The sequence below is a fragment of the Lathyrus oleraceus genome, chromosome 6, assembly GCF_024323335.1.
Source record: "Lathyrus oleraceus cultivar Zhongwan6 chromosome 6, CAAS_Psat_ZW6_1.0, whole genome shotgun sequence".
NCBI lineage: Eukaryota > Viridiplantae > Streptophyta > Magnoliopsida > Fabales > Fabaceae > Lathyrus > Lathyrus oleraceus.
In genome coordinates, this window is record NC_066584.1 from 144,050,398 (window position 1) to 144,069,400 (window position 19,003).

Genomic DNA, 19,003 nt, shown 5'->3' on the forward strand with positions numbered 1-19,003 from the left:
GATTTTGGGTATGTTAAAGATTAACAATGATTTTCTTGATAGCATTAAAGAGGCTCAGAAGTTGGATATGAAACTTGTTGATGTGATCATTCGACTCGGACAATCTGAGAATGAGGATTTCAAATTGGATGCATAAGGTGTGTTGAGGTTTCGTGATAGGATTGGTGTTCCCGATGATGTGGGTTTAAAAAGGATGATCTTGGAAGAAAGCCATAGGAGTAATTTGAGTATTCATCCCGGAGCGACTAAGATGTACCAAGATTTGAAAAGATTATTTTGGTGGTCGGGAATGAAGCGTGAAGTAGCTCAGTTCGTGTATGCGTGCTTGACTTGCCAGAAATCAAAGGTGGAGCATCAGAAACCTGCGGGGTTGATGCAACCGTTAGAAATTCCTGAGTGGAAGTGGGATAGCATTTCCATGGACTTTGTGACGGGTTTACCGAATTCATCTAGAGGATGTGATGCTATTTGGGTGATTATTGATAGGCTTACGAAGTCGGCTCACTTTATTCCTATTAACATAAGTTATCCGGTGTCGAAGTTGGCAGAGATTTATACCAATGTTATTGTGAAGCTGCACGGTGTTCCTCTTTGTATTGTTTCGGATAGAGATCTGAGGTTCACTTTAGAATTTTGGAAGAGTTTGCAAGAAGCTTTAGGTTCCAAGTTGAGGTTGAGTTCTGCGTATCATCCTCAGACGGATGGTCAAACATAGAGGACTATCCAATCCTTGGAAGATTTGTTAAGGGCGTGTATTCTTGAACAAGGAGGTTCATGGGATACTCACCTTCCGTTGGTGGATTTTACTTACAACAATAGTTACCATTCAAGTATTGGAATGGCGCCTTTTGAAGCTTTGTATGGGCGGAGGTGTAGGACTCCGTTGTGTTGGCATGAATCTGGTGAAAGTGTGGTACTTGGACCCGAGATTGTTCGAGAAACTACCAAGACGGTTAAGATGATTTGGGATAAGATGAAGATTTCTCAAAATAGGCAAAAGAGTTATCATGATAAGAGGAGAAAGGATTTGGAATTTCAAGAGGGTGATCATGTGTTTCTAAGAGTCACACCTACGACCGGTGTTGGACGAGCATTGAAAGCTAAGATGTTGACTCCTCGTTTCATTTGACCGTATCAAATTACGAGTAGAGTGGGAAAAGTTGCTTATAGAGTGGCGTTACCGCCAAACCTCTTGAATTTGCATGACGTGTTCCATGTGTCTCAAGTTAGGAAGTATATTCCGGATCCGTCTCATGTGATTCAAATGGACGATATTCAAGTGTGCGATAACCTTACGGTTGAGACAATGCCTTTAAGGATCGAAGGTCGTGAGACGAAGTCCCTACGGGGAAAGGAAATTGAATTGGTGAAGGTTGTTTGGATTGGTGCAGTCGGAGAAAGCGACATGGGAATTGGAGAACAAGATGCGCGACTCCTACCCCGAGTTATTTGAATAAGGTAATTTTCGAGGACGAAAATATTTAAGTGGGGGAGAGTTGTAACGCCCCGATTTTTATTAAGTGTTATTATTATTATTTTTGTAATGTTTGATTTATAATTATTTCGGTAAAATATTTTATTGTGTGTTAATATATTATTAGAGTTTAATTATGAGAATTATGGTATAATAGCTATTGGTCCTAGTCGTGTATATAGTAATTAAGGGAGGTGTAACAATTAATCCCATTAGTTAGTTTTTATTTAATTAAAACAAAGAATAGAAATAGAATAGAAATAGAAAGAAGAGAAATAGAAAGAAGGAGGAGAAAAGAGAAGAAAAGAGAGAAAAGTTAGGGTTTGGAGGAGGAAGAGGAAATTGGAGAAGAAGAGCATCATCTTGATCAACCCAAGTTTGCTAGAACACTATAGGGTGACTCAATCATCATCTCTAAGGTAAGGGTGTGAGTTATCATTTCCTATAATTATGAAAATGATGGGTTTTATGTGGGTAATGATTGTTAGAGGATATTGTTGGGTTTTGATGTTGTGATTGGATTCCTTGCTTTGAAAATGTTGTTTGTGTTCTTGATGTAGTGTTGATTGTTTGTGATTATTGAACATGTATCAATTCTTTGCAAAATGTTAGGGTTAGGTTTAGAAGAATGATAAATAACATTGTGTGTTGTGTTGTTGATGATGGTTTGGGGTTGATGTATGTTGTGAAAAATATGTTATTGTGTTGATGAATCAAAGTATGAGTAATTTCACAAATCGTGAATTTAGGAAGTGTTGGAAATTAATTGAATGATGTTTAGAATGATGAAATAAAAGTTAAATTGTGGTTAGAATGGCTTTGTAATATTGAAAATATTAAAGTTCGTTGAATTCTGAGAATGAGACTTTTTACGGAATCGAAATCGGAGGTCCGGAAGGTATTTAACGATCAAAAACACAGTTTATCTATTTTCTGCTAAATTCGCGGCGCGAAAGAGAGTTCACGGCGCCAACTGAGTTGAAAACAGAATTCTTTTGTAAACTTCAAAAAGTCATAACTTTTGAACCGTAACTCCGTTTTGGTCCCCGTTCGAAGCGTTGCGAAGCTTATGAAATTTGCTACATGTTGTTGATGTTTATAGGCCATTATAAGGGCTTATTTTAATAAGTGATTATTTTGGAAAAGTGATTAATAATTGATATAGTAGGAAGCCTATTTGATTAATGAGGAATACCACTTAACTATAGTGTGTAGGTGTGCGATGTAAATAAACATAGCATGAGGTTGAATTACCTAAGAGATTGTATGATGAAACAATTGATTGTGATGAATATTCTCATTTGTTTCATATATAAACATATGTATGAATGTTGGTGAAAATGATGTTGTGTGAATGCTTTTATGCATGTGAATGGCGACGTGGCCTAACTGGCAATAGCGACGTGGGCTTCGGCCATTGTGATGAGTTATGTTGATGCTATGATGATTTTGGTGTATGTGTATCATTTATCATGGAGTCACATACATTTGCATAAGCGACGTGGCCTTTTGGCAATAGCGACGTGGCCTTTTGGCAAAAGCGAAGTGGGCATAAAGCCTTGGCCTTGATGGCAAAGCGGCGAGTCGGTACCGCATAGCATTTGCATAGTTGAGTCACATATGTTGGGTATGTTTATTTCCGCATTTTGTGATAATTGTTGTTATGTGACGGTTTATGATGTGCGGTGATATTTTGCGATGATGCGATGAATCGTAATGTTTTATGATGGATTGATGAAATGTTAAAGTGATGAGATGCTATGATGTAACATTGATGTTGTGGATGATTATTGACTTTGTTTATGATTAAATACATAAGCATTCAAGTGAAGGATTGTGCGATGTGGTAACAAGATTTCTAACTCTCCGAATTTACTTATATATTGCTTATCATTATCTTGATTATATGATTTGAGTATCTCACCCTTTTGTTGTTGGCTGTTACCTTTATATTGGTAACGTGCAGGTGTTCCGCGTTGAGAAGAGGGTAGTGGTAACACACTTTTGGCGTCATTGCTCTGATTAGGATTGTAACACTCAGGGGATAATGAACGTTTTTCATGATTTTTGATAGTAACAATGCCCTTTTGTATATCATTGTATATGATACTTGTGATGGGCATTTGTTTGCTTGTTTTCTTTTGAATGTGTAAATGTACGACTCAACTTAATTATCTAAATGATTTCCGTTGCGATGTTTGGTGTATTGCTGCTATATGGACTAGGTGAATCCATATACAGTATTGTTTATTATTTAACAAGGACTAAGTGGATCCTTGCGCAATTGCCGTGTTGTGTAATTGTTTAAGTGTTGATGAAATGATATATGTGATGCCTCAATTTTGTGTGAAATTTGTTTACTCTGATTTTTAATTAAATTTACGACGGGTAGAATTGGGGTGTTACATTCACCATCTCGGTGAAGTGTGAAGGAGCGCTAGCAATCATCTGCTCGTAATAGAATGAACTCAAGGTCTTCTGAAAGATCTTGGTCATTTTTTTCTCTTCTAGCGGAGGCACGATCTGTGTTGCCACCTCTCGCCACCTCTGGGCATACTCTTTAAATGTTTCCTTGTCTTTCTGGGACATGGCCCTCAACTGATCCCTATCGGGAGCCATATCCACGTTATACTTATATTGCTTGACGAAGGCCTTGCCAAGGTCGTTGAAGGATCGGATGTTCGTACTGTCTAACTCCATGTACCATCTCAGGGAAGCACCGGACAAACTGTCCTGAAAGTAGTGGATGAGCAACTGGTCGTTATCAGTCTGAGTAGACATCTTCCTGGCATACATGACCAGATGGCTGAGAGGACAAGTATTTCCTTTGTACTTTTCAAAGTCAGGGACCTTGAATTTCATAGGGATCTTCACGTTTGGAACTAAGCAGAGATCGGCAGCAGACTTGCCGAAGAGATCCTTTCCTCTGAGAGTTTTCAATTCCTTGCGAAGCTCAAGAAATTGATCATTCATAGCGTCCATCTTCTCATAGACATCTGGGCCTTCAGACGGCTCAGAATGGTAGATGGTATCGTCCACCCTAGGCATGGTATGCACGATGGGAGGAGGAACAGCAAGGACCGGGCTAGATGCCGGCATAGAAGCAAAAGTTGGAGCAGGACCCTCAGGCATGAAATTAGGAGGCACCCCCCACGGAAACCCGGTTGGCATGGTTGTAGGAGCAAAGTGTGCACTGGCTGCAGGCACAATTGAGGAGACAATCTCCGAGATAACTGTCCTCTGGGGAGGACTTGAAGGCGTCGGAGAAGACTGGCTCTGGGCAGCCAAGAATGATTCCATCAAAGCGCTCAATCTAGCCACTTCCTCCTTGAGTTCACGGTTCTCTTGCTCTAGTTGACCCATCAATCTTGTAGAGTTGGCTCTAGTGTAGTACCGATGAGTCAGCTTGTCTTCAAAATAAATGAAGAACACAGAGTTAGACCACAGGACAAGAAGCCGGGAACAAGACCTGCTTATGCAAATGATGCATGCAATGCTTGTGCACATGATTTGTCTTTACTTTTCAAAGGAACTTTAGGGTTTTACTTGCAAATTTTTGGAATCATTTAACATTTATCGCATATAGAAATATCTCATAAAATAATATCAGGAAAAAGAAGTACAGCAATGTCAATTATGTACAAGAGGAAAGGAAAATGATCATCCTATGGATCCCTAGAAACAATCATCTAAAGCTCGGGACACAGGAAGATAAGATGCGCGAAGCCTCTTCACTTCCCTTTCATAGGCTGCCTCCATATCCGCCTTCTCTTTGGCGAGTCGATCGTATTTCCTCTTCCAAAACTTGGAAGACTGAGGGAGTAGAGAAGTCCATGCATCGTTAGGATCATCAATAACTTGATGCTCGAGGAACTCAATCAAAGCAGCCTTCTCCTTAATCTGCTGAAGTAACTCTTCACGTTCACGAATCCAATCACGTGAACAGTCTTCGTCTCTCAACTCCTCAACTCCTTAATTAGGGAGGGTTGAAGGCCCAACCACAATCATAGGTGTAGGTCTCGGATACTCGTAAGGCATGAGATACTCAGACGCTCTCTTCCTTACCCAAGCAGTATAAGGCTCCAAAGCGATGCAGTTCTTAGGACCCAACTCCTTCCTCCCTTTCCTATGAATCTTGCGCCAAGCGCGGACCATCCTAGCTTTCAAGCCTTGGGGATCTTTACCCTCCTGAAATAACACACCCTCTAACAAAATGTTATTAGGTTTATCCTTTAGGGGGAACCCAAGCTGACGACGTGCCAAAACAGGGTTGTAGTTGATCCCACCACATGTACCAAGAAGAGGCACATTGGAGAATTCACCACAAGAGTCAATAATCTGCACACCATCATATACACGGTTATACCAAGAGATATCATCATTAGTGAGAGACATGAGTCTTGTGGACCACCGTAGACATCCCTTGTTCTCCTTGAAAGCGACCGTCTGAGGTAAGTGAGAAATAAACCACTTATACAACAGAGGCAAACAGCACACAATGGCACCACCACCCTTTTCATTCCTCATATGCAAAGAGAAATAAGCATCACCCAACAGAGTCAGAACAGGATTAAGAGTAGAGAAGATCCTAATAACGTTCACATCCACAAACTTGTCGATGTTGGGGAACAACACTAACCCATAGATGAGAAGTACAAATATGGCTTCAAAGGCATCCTCACTCATGGTCTTCCCATAAATAGTAGCTTGAGCAATGAGGAACTCAGAAGGGAGACCTTGAATTCCACCTTTGGTAGTCATATGAGCACCAACCAGAGATTCATCTATGTGCAACATGTCTGCTATCTCTTGAGAAGTAGGAATACTTTCCAAGCCACTGAACGGAAACTGATCCAGGATAGGTATACCCACAAGGTAAGCATACTCCTCAAGGGTAAGCAAAAGCTGAAAGTCCAGGAACGTGAAGCAACTGTACAAGGGATCATAAAACTGCACCAATACTCTCATCAATCCTTCGTCCACCTGAGTAGCCAGAAGAGGAAGAAGCTTCCCAAAACGAGCTTTGAAACCCAAGGGATCTAATACATAGGATGTCAGATTCCTTAACTCTTTCAGATCTGGTTGTCTGAAGCTGTACTTCTTTGTATTCCTTCTTTGTCTTTCCACGTCTAAAACTTTTGCAAATAAACCCCTTAAGTTCCTTGAAAATTTTCTTCATTATAGATGATATGGATGCAAATGGGTGCATGAATGCATGAATGCAACAATCACACTCAAGGATCAAGCAAAGCACACCAAACAAAGGTCATGGGATGGATCATATTATCCTTAATATCAATCATCCATTTTGGTGGATTATGGTTTACACCTTATCAACACCCAAGTTCCATTGATATTAAGGATATATGAACGGATCAACCATGAATCAAGGGTTTGTTGCAAGTCACGAGCATGGAGTCTTGGTTAAGAACCACCCAAAGGGAATGTATTAGGGTTTAAACCTGCCAAACATGTTCTACAAAGGGGTTCCCATAGTCATCATCCCATCTTTCGGATATTATCAGAGAAACGACTACTCGTATTCCAAAAATATTCTCAAGAGAAACTCTTATAAGTGCAGTATCGCGTAACAATCGTATCAAATCTTACACTTGAACGACTTTCGCACTACATCCTAAGAATAGGCCAAGATGGGCTTGGTAAACTAAGGTCCTTGGCTTCTAAGGTCTATATTGGAAAGAGTAATGTCTAACCACAACTTACTTGTGTGACATTATTAATCCCAACATGACCTCCACCAAGTGAATGGACTTGCAAGTCAACTTGCTAAGGAATAACTCCACACAAGTCAACAAGACTACGCCATTCTCCTATCCTAAGTGCACTCGAGTTTGGGTATAGAACTCATCTCACAAAGATCACCAAGCATACAAGGGATTAATATCAAGCAAATCAATCATTACATACAATACAGTAATCCCAATTTGCACAAAATATGTCACAAAACAATACAATACAACAAGCATGAAAAGTTGGCAAAACCCACTAGGCACATATTTTGTCCCCAGCAGAGTCGCCACTTTTCTGTAGCGGGGTATTCGTTACCATTAGAGATATTGACTAAATCCAAGGTAAATCATACAAGTCGAGTCGCCATCACACTTCTATTTATCCAAAGGAATGTTTAGAAAGTGAACAAAAACCTAAAAGTTTTAACAAAAACTAGTAAAAGATACAGAGATCTGGGTAAGGGGGTTGGTTATGCAATGGGAAGGTGTTAGGCACCCAAAACATCCTAGGTACTCCTAGGGAGCCCTTTTCACATTTGTTGTAAAGGTTGTTGTTTTGTAAAAATTTGTTTGTGCAAACATGATTGAAGAGGTGAGAAAAGAATGTACAAGTTTATTTACATTTTGTGTTTCGATGGATAAACCCAATGACTATGTGTAACACCCTTCAAAAATACCCCAATAATTAATTAAAACAACAAATATAAATCAGAGTAGATATGCAATTTAAGGGTGTCACACTTGACACTTCACACCATTCACCAAAATAGTTTGTCATGCTCATTTATTAATCAAAATAAAATATTGCACAATTCGCAGCGGATATGCAAACCATGTAACACATTACATGTAAAATCATTCAACAACCAAATGAAAACAAGGTAAAACATCCCGTCCCGATGTTACATATACCAGAGCATGACCCACTAAAGAACTACACTAGACTCCAAGCACTAGCTTCTACTCAATCACTGTTCGTTACCTGAAACACAGTTGTAAGGGTGAGTTCCTCAATCGATATAATAAGCATTATAAAATATCATGTAATGCTAAGTAAATTAACACATTTCATCACCCTAATCATATCACACATTCAGCAACGGCAACATCAACTCATAATCATACTCAACACAACACAACACAAAACACACGTATAATATTGGAATACATCCATTCATATTATACGCCATACGTATATTATGCAATAAGACTCCATGCATGCGGTACCGACTATTCGTGAACATATAGTTCAACCTCACCGATCAAATCCAGATACGGCTACCAAGCTCACTAGTCCCACTCATTTGAGACCTAGTGACTCACATCACTAATTCCTCACCATGGGAGTTAGCTACCACCCCAAGGGCTATGCTATGCACGCTAAATCACCTAGCATGCAAACATCAACAACAATCCACAATAATTCACTCACTAATTCCTCACCATGGGAATTAGCTACCACCATAAAGGCCATATTATGCACACTAAATCACATAGCATGCAACCATCAACAATCCACAATGGACATATGCTCACACTCTAAGCCATAAACAGTCCATTCACAATAGCATACATAATAGATATATTCACAACATTATGCACACCATCATACATCATCAATACAATTATCACATAATCATATTATGTCACGCCACATAATCAATCACAGTATTAGCACACTCTACTAATACCTACACTGCTCAAAACAACGGGAAATTGATCCCTCCTATATCATACACCAATATAGGCCAATCATCAATTGTTCACAATATTTAAAATATCAGTTTTTCTACTTTTCAAACAGTGTTAACCGGTTAACGCCCTGGGTTAACCGGTTAACGCAACACAGAACACGCTTTCTGGCAATTTTTAATAGTGTTAACCGGTTAACACCCTGGGTTAACCGGTTAACGCAAGACAGACAGCAATATTTCACAATTCATAACAGTGTTAACCGGTTAACACTCTGGGTTAACCGGTTAACGCAAGACAGAAAGCTGTTCCTGCGCTAACACGAAGCAGAATGCAGAATCCTCCGCATTTTCCGCCGTTGGAGGACTTCCGGACCTCCGATTCCAATTCCGTAAAAAGCTACACGTTCGGAAAATCACAACTCACCCAAATATAGATCCAATTACAGCTTTAACATAACTTATTCATCACAATTTTTCAGCACTCATCATCCCAGTTAGGGTCAATTCAACGGCTTATTACTACCCATTACATGTTAACCCATAATACCCATTAAACGACGATAAACCCCCCTTACCTGAGTTAATCCGGCAATTGATTCTTTGACCTTCAACAATCAAGAATTCTCCTCCTGAGCCCTAGCCTCTTCTTCTCCCTTTCTCAGTTTCTTCTCTTTCTCTCAATGTTACGTGTTCTCTGCTTTCACGTAAAAAAAACCTTTTTACCAAATGGGCTCTTTATATATATTCCAACTTTATTATTCCAATAATAATAATCCAATAATATTCCAATTATTTAATTAAATTAATAAATATACTATTAACTTAAATTAAATAATTATCATATTTTATCGGGGTGTTACACTATGTACCATCTTAAAAAAAGATTAGGATCAAAACCTCGTAGTTCGGGGTAAAAATCTCAAAGAAGTTGGTGAATTGATTGGTCCAAAAGCCTTAAGGTCTTTTGTTATCAAAGGGAGAAAACTCAACCAAACCACAAATCCACCATGTGAGGATAGCTTCAACATGCTAATGAGGGGTTAACCCTATAATAAGCATGGAAGACTTATTGTCCATCACTAAGGATATAAGTGAGTATTATGTCTACCACGAGGATAACTCAAACCTAATAGCTAAAGGTTATGAAAAATTTGATTAAGAGAGTGGCCATTGGAACCACAAAAAGACATTTGAATGGGTTATATTTACCAATTAGAAGTATATACAAAATGGTCAAAGTTGACTTAAAAGTTCAATTCAAAATAAGTGTTATGAAAAGAAAGTTTTAAAATCAAAAGCATAAGGCTTAGGTTTCTAGTGTTTGAAAACAATAGTTAAATGTTTGCACAAAAGGTTTTGGCTTGGGTTAGAGTGGAGAGATGAAGAAGAAGGGCTAAGTCCTAAGTAAAACAAAAAGAAGGGATAAGGGAATGAACCACATTAGGATTTCCTTTCTTGAGATCATATTGATGATCCAAGTAGCTCCCATCCTTTGGAACAAAGCAACCACAAAGCAAATATTTCAAGCAATCAATCACAAGGTCAATGCTCCTAAGAATCCTTCAATGGCTTTGGCATCTCTTTCTTTAAATGAACATGGCAATGATCCTCCAATTAAGCTCAAATGGGGACTCCTAGCACAAAAGCACACACATCAAAAGTTCCATGAAGTAAAACAAGAATGGACAAGAGTGAGTTTAGAGATTTGGTCCTTCCAATCCATCTTCATCATTAAGATCCTTTTACTCCAATTTTGCATAAGGAAAGTCCTAGAATCTAAGTCCAATTCTCCATTTTTTTGCATAGGGGAAGTCCTAGAAACTAAGTCCATTTCTTTGCATTTGGTTCACAACAATCAAAACAAAACACAAGCACAATAACATATACACAATTATGTGCTCAAGTGAGCAAAAGGCAAATGGCATTAACATAAACATGTGCTCAAGTGAGCAAGGAGAAAAAACAAATGAATAATGTGTGCAAGAATAGTAAATTGCATTAGAGTAAATTGCATAAAGTAAATTGCATAAAGTAAATGTTAATTGTCAATAGTTAGTGTTAGTAGTTAGTGTGCCATAAGGCAAATTTAGCGCTATGTTAAGCAATCGTAATTGGACTTATGTAGAAGTCACAACTATCTGAGGCCGGTCAATAATAATGTAGGCAACAAACACAAGTTAGGAGTCTTGATTAGTGAACCAAGTCCCAACAACTTGTCATGCCAAAAAGAAGAAGAGAAATGATCTTGTATTGGTTTAAGCCTTTTGTATGATTTAGAAGACAACCTATCCTTAATGCAAAGCCATTCACTTGATCAATTGATCAAGATGAATTAGATTTGAATCAAGGAAGGTTAAGTCCTCATAATCAATGCTAACTTATCAACCTTCAACTCATTGATCAAGAAGAAAAAGAAGAAGAAGAAGAAGAAGAAGAAAAAAGAGATGAATAATGGAGAATGGAAATGACAAAATAAAATGCATTAAATGGAATAAAATGTATCAATCCTCATATGTTGACCAATAACATTGAAAGTCAAGGTCAAACAATCAAAAACAGAAGTGAGATGAAGATTGGAAGTCAAGAAAAGAATAAAATATTTTTTGGCATTTTTAATATTAAAAATAAACTTGAATTAAAATATTAAAGAAAGGTCAAACTTCAAAATCACTTCAAATCAACCTTGAAAGGCCCAAGTGATTTATCCTAAGTTCAACAAGTTCAAACAAAGTTTGACAAAAAATTTCAGCATTTTTAAAAGTCAGAAACTATTTTTAATCAATTAAAAATGAATAAAAGTAACCTAATTGAACTAAAATCTCAAATAAATCTCAAATCAATTCAAAAATTGATGAGAATATTTTTCATAGATCCATCATCATTCAAATAGGTTAGGAAAATATTTTTGTATTTTTTGAATATCAGAAACTATTTAAAATGAATTAAAAATAACCAGAAAAGAGAAAATTAACAAAAAATAGCAAATGATGAAATAAAAAATATTAAAAATCAGAAATAGAAACTAGAATTTATTTGGGAAATAATGCAATTGGTCCCATATTTTTTGGATTAAAAATGAAAGAGATATGATTTTTTGAAATAAAAGGAATTAAAGAAATTAAAATCAGAAAATTAAAATATGAGAAAAAATGTGGGGCGTTGGATGATGGCTCATTAATTGAGCTGGCGCATCAGACGGATCATACGCGCGCGTCCACCAAACACACTAGTCAATGCAATCACACCTAGCCATTAATTAGGTCATAACATTGGACGAATCAGATCAAATTTGGAAATGGAAATGCACGGCTGTGATTTAATCTGGAGACCAGACGGTGGCCAGCGCCACCGTCTTCTCCGGCCAAACTCCGGCCACTTCAAAAAATGCAGAAACGAAAATGGCCACCAAATGAGGCGATCTATATATCAATCGAAAGAGGAAGTGATGCACATCACTCCTATACCATGCACTTCCACTCTAGATCCATATAAATGGAGAAATCATAGCTGGAAGTATGGTGGTGTTCATCATGAACTTCATGTTTTTTGCAAAATTGAAAGCATAAATCAAATGCCTCTATTGAGAGGACTTCAGCCACACCAAGGAACACAAGAAATGAGCAAGGATCAGAGAGTTTCGAAGAGCAAAAGTTCTGTTAACTACCTTTGAAATGTAGGTCTTAGAGGCACGATCCTTCACAACTGAGGCTTGCAATGAGATCTAGTGATGAAGAGGAAGCAAGGCTAAGGAATTATAGGTCTGAAAATCAACCAATGTAGTTGAAATTCAGATCTGAATTTTTTAGAGAAAAGTGAAAATTCCTTTAGTGATGGCTATGGAGAAAATTCTGCAGCGTTTCAGGTAGAATTAGGGTGTCCAATGGAAGCTCACATGCCATGTATTTATAGCCAATGCCATGCTGAAAGTGTGATTTCAAACTTGCATGAATGAAGGGGCCCTCCATGCATGGGCCAATACAGGCGCATGGAGGGCCCAATTCCATACGGATTGGCAAGCTGATATCATGAGTGAATGAAATGGACGTGCAATTTTGATGCAATCAGCTCATGCATGGTAATTGAATCAAGTTTCCTAAAAATGCACTTAAAGTTCTTCTCTTCGAAAATGATATTTGCCAAACCAAATGTAGCCATGTGAGTAATGGTTGGAAAGGTCTTGATGTAAGGAACAATTGTTATGTTGGGCAAAAATCCATTTGGAGTGTGGAAATTTATGAAATTTGAATTTAAAGTTTGTTGTGCAAAACATGTCAATGCAAGGTTTCTAAAATTGGCCAACTTTCAAGCCCTTCTGTTTTGATGATGCAAGCTTCAAATGAAAAAACCTCCAACATCAAAGTTGTATATCTTTTCAAGAAAATTAAAATGGACTTAAATTTTGCATCATTTGGATTTTTGATGAAAGCGTTATGGGCACTTGAAGTTGAACTTTTTTGACTTTTAATGCCTTTGACCCAAAAGGACCTATAATGTCTTGCATTATCACATGCATTTCCTTTGAGATTTTGAAATTTTGATCAACATAAAATTTGAATTAGACATCGTAATCTTTCCAATGCATTTGATCCCACCTCAAAATCATAAAAAATGAGTGAGTTATGTTCTTGGGAAGTTGACCCAAAATTAGGGTTTCAGTCAAAATGACCTATAATGTATTGGAATGGCAGATGGTTTTCCAAGCTTCAAATCAAATTTGGATGAACATGAAAGTTGTTAATATTGTCCTTAAGAACATTTTTGATTTTTGAACCATCTCCATTTGACAACCACATAAAAAGTTAGGTCTCAGTGCATTTCAAAATAGTCAGATGAATTGATTGATCAACTTTTCAAGTCCACACCCCATATCTTGATGAATTGATGATTGAGGATACTCAAATAAGTTGAAATATGCATGAAATGATGAATTAAATAACTTCCCTTCATTGTATTTGATCATGGGCTGAGGTTGCTTCATGAGCAAGGCATTGTGATGCACAGATGAATTAGGGCTTCACTGGGGAACAAACCTTAAACCCTTTGACTTGCTTTGATCAAACATGATGAATTGAGATACTAGGGAGGCATATTTGATGGATGAGAGCTTTGGGAACCATTACCATGCTTGCTATCATCTCCTCTTGACCCAGTCTTTGCACAAATGATCTCCTTGGAGCTTGGGACTTTGTGATTGCTCAAGCTACAAACAAAAGATGTTAGTGACATATTTTTGTGTTTTTGGTTAGTAAATAAAATGAGAAAAGCAATGTTATACAAGTCAAGCATGTCTGGTGATCTCAAACCACTCACAAGGAGTCCCATCCAAAGGTAAATGGGACTAAGATGCTCAATGATCCTTGAGGCTATGCAATGCAATGTTATGATGCTATGAGGGATCTTAGGGACAAAATTGGGGTCTTACACTAACCTAGAACACAATCCATAATTTCTTCAAGCACATTCAAATACATGATCAATGGTCTTCCCTCAATAGGTGGAGATAGAATCGAAGGCTCAAGCATATACTCCTTGATACAATCAAAAGCTTTCTGGAAATCCTCGGTCCAATCACAAGACTTGTCTTTCCAAAGAAGCTTGAATATAGGCGCACACGTGGCAGTCATATGTGAAATGAATCTGGAGATATAATTGAAGCGGTCGAGAAAACCTCTGACTTGATTCTCAGTTTTGGGCGCAGGCATCTCTTGTATTACTTTGACCTTGGCAGGATCAACTTCAATACCCTTCTCGCTGACAATAAATCCCAACAACTTACCAGAACGAACACCAAACGTACACTTATTGGGATTCAAGTGGAGTTTGTACTTCCTCAAACACTGGAATAGCTTCAATAAATGCTCAACATGTTCTTCTTCATCACTGGATTTAGCAATCATATCATCAATATATACTTCGATCTCTTTATGCATCATATCATAAAAAAGAGTGGCCATTTCTCTCTGGTATGTTGCACCAGCATTCTTTAAACCGAAAGGCATCACTCTATAACAAAATGTTCCCCAAGGTGTAATGAATGTGGTCTTCTCCATATCTTCGGGTGCCATCTTGATCTAATTATAACCGGAAAATCCATCCATAAATGAAAAGACTTTGAATTTATATGTATTATCTAACAAAATGTCAATGTGTGGCATGGGGAAATCACCTTTCGGACTAGATTTGTTCAAATATCTATAATCAACGCACATACGGACTTTTCCATCTTTCTTTGGAGCAGGCACAATATTGGCCACCCACTGTGGATATTCAGCAGTAACAAGGAAACCACCATCAATCTGCTTTTTCACTTCTTCTTTGATCTTCATTGCCATATCAGGATGAGTTCTTCTCAATTTCTTCTTGACTAGAGGGCATTCTGGCTTCAATGATAATCTATGATCCACAATCTCAGAATCCAAATCAGGCATGTCTTGATAGGACCAAGCAAACACATCTGAATACTCTCAAAGAAGATCAATCAACCCCTTCTTAACCTTTGGACACAGTTGAGACCCAATCTTGACTTCCTTCACCTCATCTTTGGAACCCAAGTTGACTAACTAAATCTGCTCCTCGAATGGCTGAATGGCTTTTTCCTCATGCTCAAGTAGACGAGACAATTCATCAGACACTTCTTCATCACTTTCTTCCTCAACCTCAAACACAGTGAATTCAAAGTTTGGAGAAGGAGTAGGATCATTGTATTTAATGGGATTAGAAACTAACCTGTATAATGATTTGATATTTTGATTTTAGAGAAGTGAGTTGTGACCAAATATTATGCAGATGGACAATTATTATTTGTTCAATCTTGTTCTCGGCGACCTCTACCATACTGCCCCACTGATTTGTACTGCCATCTTCAATAATCTTCTGAGTGTCTTTAAAAGAAGACATAAGTGCCCCAGTTTTCTTCACTTCAGCAATAGATAGAGCTTGGAATGTAGTTCCAACCTCATCCTTAGCTTCCACATACGAAAAAGATGATATGTGACTTGCCAACAGCGCCTTCTCTCCACCCAAAATGACAAGCTTGTGATTCTTCATGAATTTTAACTTCTGGTGCAGAATGGATGTCACAGCTCCAGCCTCATGTATCCATGGCCTTCCCAATAAGTAATTATAGGCCGGGTGGATATCCATCACTTGAAAAGTAATTTGGAAATCACTTGGACCTATCTTCACCGGAAGGTCCACTTCACCAATAACAGTCTTGGGAGAACCATCAAAAGCTTTGACAATCACGCCGTTATACCTCATCGAGGCGCCCTGACACGTTAACTTGGACAGAGTTGACTTGGGGAGTACATTCAAAGAAGAACTGATATCAACTAGAACATTTGACAGTGCATCTTCCTTACAATTTATCGATATATGTAGTGCCAGATTGTGATTTTTTCCTTCCTCGGGAAGTTCTTCATCACAAAAACTCAAGTTGTTGCAGGAAGTGATCTTAGCCACGATGTGGTCAAATTGATACACAGTTACATCATGCTCGACGTAAGCTTACTCCAACACTCTTTGTAGTGCTTCTCTGTGCGCTTCCGAATTCATGAGCAGAGACAACACAAAAATATTTGAAGGAGTTTAGAGCAGCTGCTCCACCATATTGAATTCATTTTTCTTTATCAATCTTAGTACCTCATCATCATCACTAGGCTTCAAAATGTTAGATTCCCCAGACTGACACTTTGGAGCACTAACCGGATTCACTGCGGGTACATCAACCTTCTTACTAACAGATGCATCGTCTATCCCCTCTTTTGGAAAGACAGGTCCAAAAACACGACCACTATGGGTCACCTTTGCTATATCGGCAATGTTCATAATAGAATTTGTCATAGGCAACGAAACCTCCTGACCATTCTCCAACATTGTAGCATTATACTGGTACGGCACGACTCTATCGGATGCATACGGGACTGGACCCGCCAACCGTATCACTAACATCGATACCGATCTATTGACGATGTTACTTCTGCTGTTGTCAAACTGAATCACTACCCTCTTAGGGGTTTTAAACACTGGAACAATAACATTTACATCATCTTTATCCCTCGACTGTTGAATCTGGATTACATTTTCATCCATCAACTTTTGGATATCTCTCTTGACGATTGAACACCCACGGGTTCTTATACACCACAAGTCACATAGCCGTCATGGTCGTGCTCATAATCACTGATAGTTCACAGGTTCTTATGCAACTCTACCAAGGACCGACGAATACGTCGCACATCGAACACTCGGAAACTTCCTGGACAACCATCTACCATATTAATAGAGGAATTACCATGAGCAAGCAATGGGTTAGCTTTCACATTCGGCACGCGGTCCTCAAAGGACACCATCCCACTCTTCACTAGCTTTTGGACCTCATACTTCAAAGGGTAGCCGTTTCCAATATCGTGGCCGGGGGCTCCTTGACGAAAGGCACAATGGAGTTCAGGCTTATACCACCATGGAAGTGGTTCTGGAATTTGTGGCAGATTTCTTGGTTGAAGCAGGTTCTTGAGAACCAAAGACGGGTAAAGTTTGGCGTATGACATAGGAACAGGTTCAAAAGAGACCTTCTTCCTCTTAAAATTTTGTTATTGTTGTTGATGATGATTATTGTTGGTGTTGTAGTTGTTTGTTCTTTGTTGTGGCTGTTGTTGATGTTGTTGTTGAACTGGTCCTGCTTGATTGTTTGAAAATACCGGAATAATAGATGAAACTTGATGATGATGTTGACATGGTTGCGGATTTCTTTTAACATGAGGCCTCCTCTGCCTCCCCCTAGATACCGCATTGGTTTCACCTTCCTTATTTTTGGCGAGATTGCTTCCATATTTCTTGCTTGATGATACCTCTTCCCTAAACAAACGACCCTCACGGACACCTTCCTCTAACCGCATCCCCATGTTTACGATTTCACTAAAATCACCAGGAGCACTAGCAATCATGTGTTCGTAATAAAACGATCTCAGGTCTTGAGGAAAATCTTGGTCATCTCTCTTTGTTCCAACGGGGGATTAATCTGAGCAGCAAGCTCTCTCCACCTCTGGGCATACTCTTTGAATGTCTCTTTGTCCTTCTGAGACATAGATCTCAATTGGTCTCTATCAAGCACCATGTCCACGTTGTACTTGTACTACTTTATAAAAGCTTCACCCAAATCATTAAACATGTGAACACTTGCACTATCTAGCCCCATGTATCACCTCAGAGCGGCACTAGTAAAACTGTCTTGGAAATAGTGATTCAATAACTAATCATTATCAGTCTGCATTGACATTTTCCTGGCATACATGACAAGATGGATAAGTGCACAAGTATCTCCCTTATACTTTTCAAAGTCAAGGACTTTGAACTTCATCGGGATTTTGACATTGGGAACCAAACAGAGTTCAGCGGCACTCTTATCGAACAGGTCTTTACCTCTTAGGATCTTCAATTCCTTTCGCAGCTCAAGGAACTGATCCTTCATCTCATCCATCTTCTCATAAACATCAGGGCCCTCAGACGGCTCAGAATGGTAGATGGTGTCCTCGGCACGAGGCAGAGTATGAACAACTGGAGGCGGAACGAACATGACCGGGCTAGATGCCAGCATGAAAGCAAAAGTATGTGCAAACCCTTCAGGCATAAAGTTCGGTGGCATTCCCCACGGGAATCCGGCAAGCATAGCTGGAGAAAACTGAGTGGCAGGCACAGTTGAGGTAGCAACCTCTGAAATAACAATCCTCTGAGGAGGAGGAGGAGTTGCAGGCATTGGAGAAGATTGATTCTGAGCAGCTAAAACAGACTCCATCATGGCAGTCAAACGAGCAATCTTGTCCTTCAACTCTCAGTTCTCTTGTTCCAAATGTTCCATGATTCTCGGTTGATTGGCGCGAGTGTTGTATCGGTGAGTCAGCTTGGCAGAGGCACAGAAGAATAACCAATAAGACATCTGGTAGAAGAAAACCTGTTATGCAAATGATGCATGAAATGCAATATCTTGATTGTTTTTATTTTCAAGGAACATACTATTTTATTTGCAAATATATAATAACAATTAACAATTTAATTGACCATAAAAATCTCTTTTATTCATATAATTT